General features: G+C 44.1%; 1 protein-coding gene and 1 non-coding gene across 2 annotated transcripts in view; both read right to left on the bottom strand.

Annotated features, from left to right (window-relative positions):
- The window catches only part of LOC126183392 (uncharacterized), a 661,091-nt gene that overhangs the window by 346,538 nt on the left and 297,352 nt on the right, over positions 1 to 17,201 (bottom strand). The window lies entirely within an intron of this gene.
- Trnat-cgu (transfer RNA threonine (anticodon CGU)) lies at positions 2,657 to 2,731 on the bottom strand. The gene has a single exon. It is a non-coding gene; the product is annotated as a tRNA-Thr (tRNA).

The following is a 17,201-nucleotide window of genomic DNA, read 5'->3' as shown; positions in this document are numbered from 1 at the left end:
TCAGTCAATATTCCTAACTGTTATGGCCAAGACCGAATCCGTTCCGTTACTTCCCTTGTTTATATTTACTATCTAGTTTTATTGTTTTTGCATCTAATTTATCTCGTATCTAAATATTTATGAACCATAAATAAGGATGAGTTTTTTCGTTTTTACAGACCTTATGAGATAAAAAAGCAAATAAACGCTCTTGGTGATAATGAGAATAATTTACTCGAGTTGTTTAGCCTTTACGCAGCATCCAAAGAAAAGTCATGCGTTAAAATTCAGTGCGTTTAGCGTATTGTAACTAAAACATTGTATCTACAAAAGGTTCTTAGAAATATGCGCACTAAGTTTGTTCCTAAAGATGATTCAAATTTTGTACGCAATAAAATCTTGCCTCTTATTTATTAATTTAAAGGTGTTTCTAAATCCTCTTATTTATAGGTATTTTAACTATAAAAATAAGCTATGTAGTTCATGTTCATTTGAACGTGTTCATCGATGACTTGAATAAGAAGAATTATCTAAAAAAGAATGATTCCGTAAAACGAACGACTTTGCCCAACTCTACTGCACACGTTTATTACGGCTCTACAGTACTATACGTTGTTCCACTACTTACTGGCATCGTGAGCAAGTTATCCCAAATTTGAAGATTTTGCAGACTTGGACTACCTAGGTACGCCTCTACTACTGCTTCAAGATTACATCTCTCTATCGTTCAATCGGAAGTTCTGAATTTAAATATAACAAGATAAATTCGAGCGACTCCTAAAATTTGAGTCTGACAGTACAGAACGAGACACGACAATTCGCAGCGCTGGTCTACAGGAAAACCGCTTCCTTCATTGGCTGTTACGTCAGAGGAATGCAGGTTACCTCTCCCGTCCTCCATTTGCAGTCAGGTGATGCGATTTTAACGACTTACAGGCATATGGAAAGTTGTCTTTCATTGAGTTTCCAAACGAGCGCCTTCTTGGATATGGGTTTACGACGACCGCTTCGTACGAAGAGGAAAGCGTTTACATTTGGCAAGATATGCACAAATAAACAGACGCTGCTCGAACGCTGGAATGAAATTCTTCTCTCTATATGACATCACACATTCACCAAATACGCTTCTCCAATGCTCCCTGTCCTCTAGATCTCTTCTAACTCTCTTAGCCTAGAGGCAACATATATGCACCTAGAAATCATGTAATGTCATTTCAGAACGAAAGTTTCTGGAGTACTGTATTCAGCGATATAAATTATATGGACAGAACAAAATGATGGCCATATCGGGAGAACTTTCTTTTAGGGATACTCGTTCAGCAGAGGACAGCCTTTCATTTTCAGTGAGAACAGTTATGTCACCTGCGAGCATTTTCAAAAAGTATTGTTCACCTTGCATTTTCATACCTGTTCTATCATTTTCTTCCCCTCCATTTAGTTTTATTGATGGCCTGTCTGTAGTCTCCCTAACACTAGAATCTGTCATCTCATGCAAGTACCGGCTATAATAGCTTTTAGGGATATGAAATGAGAAGATGACATAGATTCAGTCTAAAGTAAAGTAGTGGCACACCGGTTCACTGGTAAAATATTGATGAAATGCAGTCACTCTACAAAGGAGAACCATCCTAGCATACTGCTTAAGTGTGTGGGACCCGTACGAAATAGGAGTAGCAGGGGATTCGGAATGTACACACAGGAGGACAGTACGAATGCTCGCAGTTTTGTTTGACCCATGGGAGAATGTCATGGGGATACTGAAGAAACAACCAACTGGCAATTGCTTTTAAGATACAAGCAAACTAACCTGAAAAAACGTTTTTACCATGGCTCAAGAACTAGCTTTAAGTGTTGAAACTAGGCATAAACTACTTGTCGCTATCATGGGGATCGTGAGGACAAGGTTAGACTAATTATAGCGCATACAGAGGCTTTAAGCAATCATTCGTATCGCGCTCCGTACGTGAATGGAACGGGAAAAATACCTCATAATAGCTACAACGATACGCACCCTGTGCCACGCACTTTACAGCAGTTTTCAGAGTACAGATACAGATGTAGATGTAATGTCATTCTACTCTTTAGAACTCCGCTTACATGTTGTAAATTTATACGTTTTCCCAACCCTACAGAAAACTTCGGACGTCCTAATGCAGCTTATATTTTCAACGGGTTTGTAAAGCTTTTCTTATTAGCTACAAACAAAAATTAATTCTATATTTGAGTAATGTCTCTCCTACATTGCTATACGATTTATTTTGTTTCACAGCTTTACAACTACCCTTGTATCTCTTCCAAGCAGAAATTTTTGAAACTTTTGACGTGTTTCATGACAGATCTGTCGTGTATCATAAAAATCAATTGGAAACGGCTTTACTACTGATGACTGTTGGAGACGCAATGGCAGATTAACGCTACGACTGAACAACTTAAAGATGCCATGCATATCGACCAAGCCGAGTTGTAAATAGAGACAGAAGTTTTTGCTTGAACTCTGCGTAGAATCCTGCACTCTCCCTTGTCAAGAAACAGAGGGACAGTGTTAATGCTACCTCACCCGTTGGTTAGTAATTTTCATTATCCGCAGTTTCTGGCTTCGGTCATCTTTAGAATTATATTAATATCTTCATCTGCTGCTGGGTGGTGATATATATCAAAGGGGACAGGTGAAAATGTGTGCCCCGACCGGGACTCGAACCCGGGATCTCCTGCCTACGTGGCAGACGCTCTATCCATCTGAGCCACCGAGGGCACAGAGGAGAATGCGACTGCAGGGACTATCTAGTGCACGCTTCCCGCGAGACCCACATCCTCACCTTGTATGTCCACACATTACATTCGTAGTGTCCCACCCCAACACACTCATTACTCGTGGAAGACATTCTTACCAAGTCCCGTAAGAGTTCGGGGAATATGTGTGCAACCGCCCACAAGAAGAAGGTTATGGCCGATATTGCCAGACCTATATAGTTATATGGATATGGTGTCTGTTCTTTCGTACGCTTATAAGAGAAAGCAAATGAAATCCCCAAGGATGTTTACAATCGTAATAAATCGTAAAATCGTAATAAATTAATGTTTCACTTTAAGCGTAGATGATACATCTGTAGATTTTGTGGCAGACACAAAGTGTTTAGGACTGAACACTGATTGTCAACTGACATGGTGTGAACATATAAAGATATTGACAAAAAGAATTTCGTCAGTATGCTATGCTCTGAAGCTGTTAGCATCTGTTTGTAACAGCCAATGTCTTGTGGTGACATACTATGCTCACATTCTTAGCGATGGGATTTTTTTCTGGGGATCGAAGGCACAAATCATAGAACCAAGTTTTTAACTGCAGAAAAAGAGCATAAGAATAATAACTGGAGGTAGCAGTCAGGCTCACTGTAAACAGCTATGTAGAAAATCAGGTATCTTTACTCCACGAAGTGAGAACATACACCAATCTGTGAAGCGTATCAGAGAAGACGTTATTAGCAGTGCACTAATAGTTCTATTCATAAACATGGAGCAAGAGATGGTTTGGAAGTTACGTTATCCCAGGAAAAATAAATAAATAACTCAAAACAGCAGTTTATATCGGGAGAAAGAAGTGTATAATGAATTGCCAAAGGAAGTGAAAAAGATTACTAAAACACATTTGCTTAAAAAGGCAGCTAAAACGTTCTTCACAAGAAATGCATATTACACAGTTAAGACTACTTAGAGGACTCGGAGCAGTGGATAGTAATGAAAGGGGATATTATAGCACTTTTGTCACATTTCAAAAGATGTTTATAGTTTACTGCTTATACAAGGATCATGTGTCAGCATGTGTAACGCACGACAGTAATGTCGGCTGGCTTAGTTTTTCAGGTGGACAGTTGAGTGTGGAGTCCGGAACTGAGGCAATGGGCACAGCGGTATCTTTTCAGTCCAGGAGTCATTGGTGGGTGTCATAGTTTGAGCGGCAGTGAAGAATGTAACTATGTTTTGCACTGCAAGTGATCGTAAACAGTTCAGGAGTCATCAACGGATATGCTCAGTGTTTGCCAGTGAAGCAGGAAACTATGTTTTATTTAGAAAGTTAACTGAAACAGTTTCCATATAAGTATATCGGTCATCTTTAGTCGTGTGGTAGCGCTACTGTTTACAATGTATGTATGTATGTATGTATGTATGTTTGTGTGTGTGTGTGTGTGTGTGTGTGTGTGTGTGTGAGTGAGTGAGTGAGTGAGTGTTGTCTTTCCTGAATTGGTCTGCAAATATTTTTAAATTCACTTCCACAGTGCTTAATTGCTACAGTTTTGCCTTGAAAACGACAGGGAGGTCATCTGTCGAAATATCGGCGCTTGTCGATTACGTCACCCAGCTGCAGTCCCGTAAGTTATCTGAACACCTGGCTTTGAACTGCCACACCACATCTGGTCGGTTCTTAAAAGAACAGGAATCTGCATTGGAAGGTGTGCCGACTCTTGGCACAAATGGAAGAAAATCATTTCTCCAAGCTGTAACTACGGCGCTGAAAAGCAGTGTGTCCGTCATGTAATTCAAGAACGTCTTTTGAGAGCCTTCCCTGGCGATCTTATAGAGTGAGATCTATAGTCTATAGTGGTGGCCTTGATATTAGTTTGTAGTCTGACATAATTATAATGTTATTTTTTGTGATGTAGCCATACGCTAATTAAAATAAGTGGATCTAACTCCGAGACCAGAGGTATCTTCTGCAATAAAGTCCCCCGCACACACACACTATTTCTCCCAGCTACAACCAGACCCACAGCCTCTTTGATGGTAAAGTAAAAAGAACTTCCTTTGCCTCTCCAGTACATTTACGCAAACATAGCAAACACCTCCCGCTATGAACCTCACGCCAGCCGGCCTACGGCTGTGATGTGCACAGCGGCGTACATAGCTGGCGCCAGCGGCGATAGCAGCGTGGAACTTTCCGAGCGGCGCGGTTTCCACACGCGGCGGGTCGCGGGGTCGTGCGCCCGCCCGAAAACAAACCTTTGGTCGTCGGTGATGCCCCTGGGCCGCCGCCGCTGCCGGAGTCTGTCGCAGCGGCCGCCGCAGCCGCCATTCACGCTGCGGTGGGCGGCGCACGTAGGGGACCGCCGACATTCCCACGGGCGCCGACCCTTGCACTTGCTCTGATTAACCTCTGACATCGGCTCCGTTTGGTACCGGGCGCGCTGCGTCGCCTCCGTGCACTGCCCACAGCAGCAGGCAAATCTCCGTCTGCGCACTCGGCTCTCGTTCCTAGCTTTACGCGTCGTGCCGTATCGGCGGATGGTCCTAACACCATTGATTTGACGACGGTAGCAGATAGATTGCTGGCGATGGAACGTGAGGAGCTCCGCAGTCGAAATCAGTAACGTATTCAGGTATAGTGTGAAGTTACAAACCAGAAGTAGCTGCTCCGAACCATAGTGCTCAGATCTAAGGTGAGGGGAGGTAGCTTTAACGACTAATAACCGGTATTAGTGTGAGACCTTCACCAGGTTGAATAGAAGAGGTAGAGAAGATCAAACACGTTACAAAGAGAAGCGTTCTGCAGCAGGATATCATATAACTTCGTCCCACACAGTCTTACGTAATGGCCACAACGAGGAAATCAGAAAACGTGGAACTCATAATTAGGTTTAACGCCAATCTTTATTCCCAGGGACCGAGCGAGGTGGCGCAGTGGTTAGCACACTGGACTCGCATTCGGGAGGACGACGGTTCAATCCGGTCTCCAGCCATCCTGATTTAGGTTTTCCGTGATTTCCCTAAATCGTTTCAGGCAAATGCCGGGATGGTTCCTTTGAAAGGGCATGGCCGATTTCCTTCCCCATCCTTCCCTAACCCGAGCTTGCACTCCGTCTCTAATGACCTCGTTGTCGACGGGACGTTAAACACTAACCTCCTCCTCCTCCTTATTCCCAAGAGCTATTCGCGAACGGGAAAGGAGAGAAAAGACAGTCGTACCAGAAGTACCCTCCGACTTATACCGTAAGGTGGCTGGCAGAGTATGGTTGTAGATGCAGATGCAGATACCGAAGCAGATGAGAACTTCACAGTTCTCGTCATGCTATTTCAAAGTAACTGGTTCAAAAATGGTTCAAATTGCTCTGAGCCCTATGGGACTTAACTTCTGAGGTCATCAGTCCCATAGAACTTAGAACTAGCTAAACCCAACTAACCTAAGGACATCACAAACATCCATGCCCACGGCAGGATTCGAACCTGCGACCGTAGCGGCCGCGCGGTACCAGACTGTAGCGCCTAGAATCGCTCGGCCACAACGGCCGGCCAAAATAACTGGTGAAGAGCCACTTATGTGTTCACTTCGCTTGATAATGGAAGACACGTTCACCGAATTTGTTTGCCAAGAAGAAGGATCAACGATGTAAAATACTGCAACATATTCGAAATTCTTAAGAAAATAGCTGTAGGCTATAGGGAAAAAACGAGTAATATATAATACGTACAAGAGCCAAGAGTATGTTGGAGCGAACACTGAGTGCTCCGATTGCACAGTATAGAAGACGCCCATAGTGATCAACTACACACCGAAGAAGCAATGACGGAAATGAAGAAAAGAAGTGGGATTAAAAGTCAGGGTGGGGGTTCAATGATAACATTCGGAGACTGCTTTGTTATCCTCTGTGAAAGTGAGGAAGAATTGCAGGACCTGCGAATGGAATCAACCGTGTAATGAGCACGCACTAAGGACTGGGAGTAGACCGAATGAAGTAAAAAGTAATGAGTAGCACCAGAAAGAATTTTTTTTCTTATGAGTGGGCACCACAGGTTTGATAAATTTGAGGAGTGGCATCAATCCACCGGGCATTATTTTAAAATGATATTTTGTACTGCCCTATCACACTGGTGTCCGAAACGTAAGGACGAAAGTAACTGTCTCGTGATGTGCCACTGCCAAGTAACATAGCTCGATGAAACTTGATACTGGGTGCATTACATGTTCCCGTCTCTCGCCACGTGATGCTACGTCCAGCATTATCCGATAAGATCGTTTTGGTGGTCCAACTGTTATCGTGTGTACAGGCATAATGTTGCGTGGGCGTTCTGACTTTAGATCTTTGAACATGATACACTTACCGGTCATTGTGATTGCGACGCTGTACTGCTCCACCATGTGCAACTTTTCAGGGCTACATTTGACCCTGACTTTGTTATTACGGATGACAATGAGTGACAGTACATGTGGGGGAGCTCTTTCAACGAGAGAATGCCCGGCGAATGGAGTGGGCTTTGCCCTCCCATGATTTAAATCCCATCGAGCACTTATGGAATGCGGTGTGGAGATGTATTACAGAACGTCCAAACGGATCAACGATCAATCAACAACTGTCAGTCACACAGCTGGAGGAACAGAAAGCCCTACCACAGGAATTCCTTACCAACCCTGTGTCCGGTATGGGAGCGTGTTGATGAACATGCATTGCCGTCCGTAGTTATCACACACCCTATTACGAAACAAGTCCCGCCTTTTGCAATGTTCAGAGGGTCATCATGAATCGTGGTGACTTCACTGTAATTATTTTCTTTGAATAAAAGTGTCATTTCTGGTCGTCTCGTTGCGTATTTCTTTCGGTTATCTTTCGCAGTATACTGTAGCACTCCTTTCTGTGTGTAGTCCAAGTTTCATCGAGCTGTGTTACTTGACAGTGATACATCATGCGAACGTTACTTTCAACCTTAAGTTTTGCACTCCTGTGTGGTTTCGGGAACGGCCCATTTTCAAGTGCATCATTTTACGTTTTTAAATGCTCTTGACAAAGCGCCACCACCGAAAATGGCGCTGCTGAATGAAGTACTATTTCAAAATACAGCTAGGTGGAATGATGTCTTTCCTCTAGTAGAAATGAGATAGCGATTAACTTATCAAAATTAGGGACAACGAAGTAGATGAGCCGGCCGTTGTGGCCGAGCGATTCTAGGCGCTACAGTCCGGAACCGCGCGACCGCTACGGTCGCAGGTTCGAATCCTGCCTCGGGCATGGATGTGTGTGATGTCCTTAGGTTAGTTAGGTTTAAGTAGTTCTAAGTTCTAGGGGATTGATGATCCCAAGTGTTAAGTCCCATAGTGCTCAGAGCCATTTGAACAATTTGAAGTAGATGAAGTGAATAGATTCTGCTACCAAGGAAGCAAAATAAGACATGACTGACGAACCAATGAGGATAAAAACCAGACTATAACATAGACAAAGATTGCACTTATGGTCAATAGAAATCTACTAGTATAAGACATAGGCTTTAATTTTAGGAAATCATTTCTGAAAATGTAAGTCTGGAGCACAGCGCAGAATGTAAGTGGATCGTGGACGATGCGAAGACCAGAAAAGAAGAGGCGTGTGGGACGTGGTGCTATAGAGAGACTCTGAAAATAAGGTTGACTGATAAGGAAAGGAATGAGGACGTTTTTCTCAGAATGGATGAGGTGAGGAATATATGCAAAACATCGACAAGAAGAATGGGCGGGGTAATAGGAAACGTATTAAGGCAACAAGGGGTATCTTCCATGCACACGGTAAAATCTGTAGGCCAAGAGAGAGATTGGAATATAGCAAACAAATAAATGACAAGGGTGGGTGCAGATGCTACTCTGAAACGAAAAGGTTGGCACATGGGAGGAATTTGTGGCAAGTCGCATCAAACTAGTCAGAAGATGATTGAAAAAAAAAAAAAAAAAGTTCACGGTTTGACTTCGTATCGATGGTGAGGGAGCTCAAACAACCACAGAAAAAGAAATCTATCATGCCCTTTTTAAGGAAAAATACCGGCTTCGCCTTTAGCTGTTTAGGGAAAGCACGGAAAACGTAAATCTGGATGGCCGGAAGTGGCTTATAACTCCGATCGACTAGAACGCGAGTCCATTTCCTTATCAACATTGCCCCCTCGCTTGCTCTTTTTGCTATAGTGAGCAGCATCGACCAACTGAATGTTTTCCCTTCCGACGCTCGGTCTGAAAGTCAACATTGTTGCATCTCTCTGCGTTGCGGGTTACTGTTTTTTTAGCTTCCATTAAACTTGTTACTTTTGCACCATTTTTAAATTTGTATCAAATTTTATCACTTTACTCCGCACTTATTGGTGACCACAGCATGAGGTCTTTCTTTCCCCTTCCCGTAAGTTTTTCAAAATCTGATTTCATCTTTTTGTTTCCAGCTACATGCAGTTTCATGACCGTAGTTCTGTGTTTTTTCTATCTTTACATTTGCATTTTTTCTAATCTAAATCTGTCAATCAGCATTTTTTCTGCCACGCAAATAATGGTATTCTTTATGAGAATCGCGAATGCTTTTTCCGTTACGTGGCAGTCTCACCAAAGACTATAATCAGATTGCGAACTAGAGTGTACAGTTAAAAGTTTCTTCTCTACTGTCATCTTTTTTTTTTTTCCAACAGCTTTTCACCTCCGTACTCGTTTTGGACACTAGCACTGTGGCATAGTGCGTGCTTCACAAACTGCTGGGGAGCTGATAGACAGCGATGAGTTTCGTTAAAGGTCACTACGCAGTTGAAGCTGACGGTTAATATGTCTTTGAAATGAAATGTTATAAGGCAACACGTTAACGGAACACTCGAGTTCGAAAAGCGTCTGTTAAATTCCATCATTACTCCAGCTGCTAAATTATGGAAATATTTACTTCACGCTTGCGGAGGTGTTTCCATTCAGCTTATATTATGTGACTGGTACATTTAGCCATCGCGAGAACGTTACAAATCTCATAGAAAGTTTGAAGTGGGACACACTTGCAGATAGACAGCGCGCTAAACGGTAGGGGCTGCTGACTAAATTCTGAAGTCCGATCTTCACAGAGGATGTAGAGCATATATTATTACCACCAAATCGCGCAATGATCACCATTCAAAGATAAGGGAAATTAGAGCTAGTCCTGAGGCGTTCAGACAGTCGTTTTTTCCTAGCGCGATCCGCGAATGGAACAGAGAGGGGGGGAGGGGGGGGGGGAATATGACTTTGGCCCGAATTGTGACCTCCGCCACACACCGCTTGGTGGCTAATGGAGTATATATGTAGATGTAGATGTAGGTGTAGAAGTGACAAGTTTCTGTTGCTTTTTATTCTCTGAGGTGTGTTAGTTTCAGCAGAAAAGTGCCTTTCTTTCTATATGTCAGTTTTTATGCGAACTGAGGTTTCCTCATTCTATGGTTCATGCGCAGAAGCGCATATTGTAGAAGGAAACACTTGTAAACGTTGTGTGAGAACGTATTCACGTCAACGATTTAGCCATAAGAGAAGAGAAGCAACTCGTAGCGTGTAATGTCGACAGCTACGGAATACCTGCCATTCACAGAATTTTGAACTCTGACTCAGTTAGTCCGCTTATTAGACTCCATTTTATATACGTAATGGAAGTAATTAATTCTGAACCGACTTTGAAACACGGGATCAAAGGCTGATTACTCTGTTACGCACAGGAACGGGAGAGAAGCCTTACTGCGGTATCACCCATTTGAGACGCGGGGAAGCAGTCACACATCACGCCATTCATGCGCGACAGGAGCAGTCGGTGACTCAGAGTTCTGACCTATGGGGCAAAGTCCAGCGGCTCGCGGCTGTACCAGTTTAGAGATGATAAACTTTTAATGCCGAAGCACTGTTGAACTACAGCCTATTCAGTTATACGGAACTAAGTCGACATTTAAGTGGGTTGTAATAATTTTCTTTTTTTGCTCCATTTTACGCTCACATACTTCTTGGGCAGTCCTTTGAATATCATTTGGCGCTACTGCAGATTACGGCCGTCGGGCCGTGATTTAACGATCCCAAACGCTCCACCTGGTGTCCTCGGCTAAGAGACCTTTCCGACCGCGCTTTTCCGAGTCTGTTGTAGATAAATGTAGTCTGCTAAAGCTGAATAGGTCCCTTAGCCACCATCCAGTTTTGCGCCGTGGTATCTTCGACCACAGTCTCCCCCACTACTGATTTATGCCAGTCGTTCAACAGCGTTCGCCGCCAGTTATGGTATGCCCTCGACGGCAGCCTTCGTTTCCGTGTATTTTCGTACGCTGCTGTACACTGTGAGTAATGGATATAATTACAAAGATAGGGGCGCAGTGTCTTCTGAGAGTTGGTCATCGCTAGCGGGTGCTCAGAAAATGTGATAAGTATGCGAACCGATTTTGCGTTAGCTAACAGAGTAAGCGCACAGGCCGTTTAAAAATTACAAATAGCACAATCATGGTTGAACAGCAGCACCTGACGAAGCAGATGATCATATTAAAACAGGGAACGCTTAACTGTAGGAAGACTGTCCGTGAAGAAAAAGACAGCGACTGTTTCCCAAATTCCAGAATTCTAAAGATAACGGTTTAGCTTCCTTGCAAATGTACCACACTCTGAGAACTCCCAAGACTACATTGTGTAGAATAAGAAGAGGATCTCGACTCAGAACCATGGTTCTAGTTCGGAGATTCAACTGAGCGAAGGCATTTTGAAATTACTATGTGCGTAGCCAGTCCTAATCCTGGATAAAGTGTAAATGGACGTTCTTACTACCAGAACGGTCGGAAAATCCAGTGCTACCGTAATTGTGGTCTGAAATACCACGTCGACTTCACGGGTCGCATATGCCACGGTCGGAAAGTATACGACACCGCGTGCTCATTCTCAGAGCGAAGAATCCAGTGGGCCATGTAAATGAAGCATGTTTACTGTGTGCTTTACATTCCAAAATTTTGTTTTTAATCTTATGCGTACGGTTCCGAGGGGCCATACGAGCCAAAAGCCAGGAGTCATAATCATAGGATGTGTAGAAGCTACATTTACAAAGTTGGAGGGATGATAAGGGAAATCGGAACATACAACTTCAGATACGAAAGTTTGGGAAGAGAAAGTTTAGTTAATCTCTAGAGGCAGTACTTCTTGGACGTTAATTGAGCCTGAAAGGAGAAGATATGACATCTGTACAGAGATGCAGCAATTTAATCTAGGCGATTACTGTTTTAGCCTTCAGATTCTTTAAGCTAAATTTCATTTAAGAAGCCAACTCAATCGCCGTCTATGGCTAGCTCAACATTAAAATGCAGAGACAGCGTCTGGTATTTCAGCGGCTTTTGAAACTGTCAGCCGAAAATCATCAGAGGAATTTTCTGCTGGAACGCAGAAGGTTGAAATATTAACCATTAAAATTTGTAACAACCTGACTACAGTTTGGTCTGAAAATAAAATATTAGAAATTTCTGCTCCATACTTTGATGAAGAGTCTTTCACAGGTATTGAGCAAGCAGTAAAGGAAACAAAAGAAAAATTCGGAGTAGGTATTAAAATCCATGGAGAAGAAATAAAAACATTGTAATTCTGTCAGAGACAGCAAAGGACCTGGAAGAGCAGTTGAACGGAATGGACAGTGTCCTGAAAGGAGGATATAAGATGAACATCAACAAAAGCAAAACGAGGGTAATGGAATGTAGTCGAATTAAGTCGGGTGATGCTGAGGGAATTAGATTAGGAAATGAGACACTTAAAGTAGTAAAGGAGTTTTGCTATTTGGGGAGCAAAATAACTGACGATGGTCGAAGTAGAGAGGATATAAAATGTAGACTGGCAATGGCAAGGAAAGCGTTTCTGAAGAAGAGAAATTTGTTAACATCGAGTATAGATTTAAGTGTCAGGAAGTCATTTCTGAATGTATTTGTATGGAGTGTAGCCATGTATGGAAGTGAAACATGGACGATAAATAGTTTGGACAAGAAGAGAATAGAAGCTTTCGAAATGTGGTGCTACAGAAGAATGCTGAAGATTAGATGGGTAGATCATATAACTAATGAGGAAGTATTGAATAGGACTGGGGAGAAGAGAAGTTTGTGGCACAACTTGACCAGAAGAAGGGATCGGTTGGTAGGACATGTTCTGAGGCATCAAGGGATCACCAATTTAATATTGGAGGGCAGTGTGGAGGGTAAAAATCGTAGAGGGAGACCAAGAGATGAATACACTAAGCAGATTCAGAAGGATGTAGGTTGCAGTAGGTACTGGGAGATGAAGAAGCTTGCACAGGATAGAGTAGCATCAAACCAGTCTCAGGACTGAAGACCACAACAACAACAACAACTAGTGTGGAGCACTGCAAGAAACCAGTCTTCGGAATGAAGACCACAATAATATCATTATCATAGGTAGATCGCTTTGAGGGTTGTAGTCACTTCCTGCAGTCTGTAAAAGCGGTTTTTTTGCGGCATGCACACTGTTCACAGAATCCAAACACTAGTACAATTGTAGGCAAATTGGTGTGCAAAAGGAGGATTCTATCTGTATCTGTCTTTTCTTCCACAAGCGAATACGGAAATATCGTGGCAGATACTGAAAATTAAGTCTAAATGTTGTGAACACTTTTTTTTGTGTCATCAGTCTCCCATCTGGTTTGATGTGGCCTGGCACGATTTCCTCTCCTTCAATTGCCACACCACTTCTCTGGTGCCTTTACCTTTTTTAAAGCGAAACTGATTGTTATCTCATAGATCCTAAATTTTCTTTTCCATTTTTCTGTATTTAATTCTTGTCAGCGACTTGGTTGCATGAGACATTAAGCTGATAGTGCGACAGGCTGGAACTCATCTGCCTAGTTCTCTTCAGGATTTTGTGAATAATATTCCTCCGGAAGTCTGATGGTATATATTCCGACTATGGATTCTAGCGTCCAACTTGAACAGTCGTTTGGTTGCTCCTTTCCCCAATACTTCAGAAATTTCGAAGAGATGTTATCTATGCTTTTCACCTTATTTGATCGCGAACAGAGCGAGGCGGCGCAGTGGTTAACACACTGGACTCGCATTCTGGAGGACGACGAGTCAAACCCACTTCCAGCCATACAGATTTAGGTTTTCTGTAATTTCCTTAATTAGCCCCAGGAAAATGCCGAGACGTTTCCTTTGAAACGGCACTGCCGATCTCCTTCCCCATCCTTGACACAATCCGAGCTTGTGCTCAGTCTCGACCTCGATGCCGACGGGACGTTAAAACCAATCTTCCTTCCTTATTTGATCGCAAATCTTCCAACGCTCTTACTCCAGCACAGGATACCCCACCTCTTCCATGTCGATTCCCATTACTTCCATCACAATGAGATAGTACCTGCCGCCCGCAGTAGCCTTCCACCTAACTGGTCTCTTCTCTGTGTTTAACAGGGGAATTCCTCTTGCGCTCTTAATATTGACGCCTTTGCTTTTAATTTCTCCCAAGCTTATTTTGACGTTCTTGTATGATGAAACATCCTTCCGACGAGCATTTCTTTTTCGATCTCTTTACATTTTCCCTGCAATTCCTATTTATGTCATTAGTTCAAATGGCTCTAAACACAGTAGGACTTAACATCTGGGTCATCAGTCGCCTGGATTTAGAACTACTTAAACCTAACTAACCTAAGGACATCACACACATCCATGCCCGAGGCAGGATTCGAACCTGCGACCGTAGCAGCAGCGCGGTTCCGGACTAAAGCGCCTAGAACCGCTCGGCCACAGCAGTCGGCTATTTATGTCATTCCTAAGTGGTGTATACTGCTGTATTCTTGTTATCCTGAATATTTTTGTACTTCCTTCTTTCGTCTATCAATTGAAGTATTTATACTGTTACCCAAGGTTTTTTCGTACTTACCTTCCTTATAGCCAAACTTGTCTGTCCCACTACAGCACTTGACTCTTTAGAGATGTCCATTCCTCTTCAGCTGAACTGCCCAGTGTGGTATTTATTATCGTAGTATATAGAGCCTTAGTGAAATTAAAATGCACATCACCTTCAGTACCCCATGTCTTTCCATTCTGATTCTTCCGGACGGTTCAGTTAAACTTCAGTCTACTCTTCCTTTTAGTGGCGGGTAAGAACATCCGTGGCCCTTGGCACAAGTCTGCCACGAGCTGCAACGGCGGGCTGTCACCGGTTATCTCTGTGAGACGCTACTGTGAAATACAGTTTGTATCACGGCCACGTTTCGCCACGGCTGGTGATAACAAGGCACAGCTGGCGCACGGTATCACTGCTTAGATGGCGCTCGCGCTAGTGCTCACGCGTGTGACACCATCTTGCCAAATGTCGATCTCCTCGTCATCGTTCACTTCATTTTAGCTATTACTAAATTCCTTCGCTACCGTGCGGAATGAAACTGAAAATACATTGGCGAGGCAAATGACCACTGCCCACCGCCGGACTGAATGCTGTCTGGTGGCGCTGCGGACACTGGATTCGCTAAGGAAAGTATGCATTGAGGTGACATATATACAGATGGCGGTAATTCGCGTACACGAGATATAAAAGGGTAATGCATTGGCGGAACTCACGGTTATACTCAGGTAACTTACGTGAAAAGGCTTCCAATAGGACTATGAACGAACGACGGGAATTAACAGACATTGGACGCGGTATGGTAGTTGAAGTTACATGCGTGGGCATTTCTTTTCGAAAATCGTTAGGAAATTCAATATTCCGAGATCCACAGTGTCAAGAGTGAGCCGAGAGTAAAAAACCACGCAGTGGCCGAAGGCTTTCACTTACGGGCCGAGAGCAGAGGCGTTAGAGTTGTCAGTGCTAACAGGCGAGCAACACTGCGTGAAATAACAGCGGAAATCAATGTGGGACGTACGACGAACGTATCATGTGGGACAGTGCAGTGAAATTTGGCGTTAATGGACCATGGCAGCAGATGACATACGCGAGTGCCTTTGCTAAGAGCACATGGCCTGCAGGCCCCTCCTGGGCTCGTGACCATATCGGTTGGACCCTAGACGATAGGAAACCATAGCCTGGTCAGTTGAGGCCCAATTTCAGTTGGTAAGAGGTAATGGTAGGGTTCGAGTGTGGCGCAGATTCTACGAAGCCATGGATCCAAGTTATCAAAAAGGCACTGGGCAAGCTTGTGGTGGCTCCATAACGGTATGAGCTGTGTTTACGTGGCATAGATTGGGTCCTCTGGTGCAACTGAAGCGATCGTTGACTCGACATGGTTATGGTCGGCTGCAAGGAGACCATTCGCAGCCGTTCACGGTCTCCATGCTCCCAAACAACGATGGAATTTTTATGGATGACAATGCACCTTGTCACGGCTGATTGATTTAAAGAACATTTGGAGGGAATGATCTGGCCAGCCAGGTCGCCTGATACGAATCCCATGGAACATTTATCGGACACAATCGATAGGTCAGTTCGTGTACAAAATCCCGCAGCGGGAACACTCTCCGGATAATGGACGGCTGTAGAAGCAGCCTGGCTCGGTATCTCTGCAGGGGACTTCCAACGCCTTGTCGAGTCCATGTCACGTTGAGTTGCTGCACTAGGCCGGGCAGGAGGAGCTCCGACACGATACTGGGAGAAATCCCTTGACTTTCGTCACCTCAGTGTACAGTGTACGTGCGTATCGCTATTCCATGACTTCCACCTCAGTATAAGCGGACCAGAGACGAACGGGCAATACCTCTAGCGACGAGACGGACCAAAAATGGGGAAATCCACTGACATATGCAAATAGAACAATGGATAAGACTGTTACTACTGGGCGGCAGGGAGCAAGCATCTCGTAAACGACAAAGCTGGTCGCCTCTTCGCCTGCTACTGTCGAGTGCAACTGTAGAATGCGATTGTAAGGTGGTAAAACCACGAACATGAATCAAGATTTTTGGTGTCCACGCCAGAGGTCGAAGACTTTCTTGTTCTGTAAAGCATGATGGGCGGCGGTCTGTGGCAGACCTCGCAACGGAGTGCAGTGATGGAGCAGCCACGTTTCGGCGCACACCTTGCAGCGCATACTGCCGAAAATTGGGCTCTGCAGCAAACGACCTGTACCTGTTCCAATGCTGATCCAATGACATCGTCAGCTACGATTGCGGTGGGCACAGGACATCGAGAAGGGACCGCGGATCAATTGAAACGTGTTGCCCGTTCGGATCAATCACGTTTCTTGTTACACCCGGGACCTGGGTCATGTCCGGATGCGCCGTCACCCAGGCGAAGGGCTATTCGAAATACGCACCGTGCCACAGATGCAGACCCGTGGCGGCAGTGTCACTCTATGGGAGTCATTCACCTGAGATTCCGTGAGATCTATGTCGGTAATCGAAAGCACCATGACAGATGTGGACTACATGAACATTACTGCGGACGACCTGGTTCCCTATAAGCTTGATATCTTCCCCGACGGCCATGCCATTTTCCAGCAGGGTAACTGTCCGTCTTACGTGGCCAGAACCGTGTTGCAGTGAGTTGAGGGGTACAA

The sequence above is a fragment of the Schistocerca cancellata genome, chromosome 1, assembly GCF_023864275.1.
Source record: "Schistocerca cancellata isolate TAMUIC-IGC-003103 chromosome 1, iqSchCanc2.1, whole genome shotgun sequence".
NCBI classification, from domain to species: Eukaryota; Metazoa; Arthropoda; class Insecta; order Orthoptera; family Acrididae; genus Schistocerca; species Schistocerca cancellata.
Note: the sequence above shows the minus strand (reverse complement) of the source record. Positions and strands in the feature narration are given on the sequence as shown.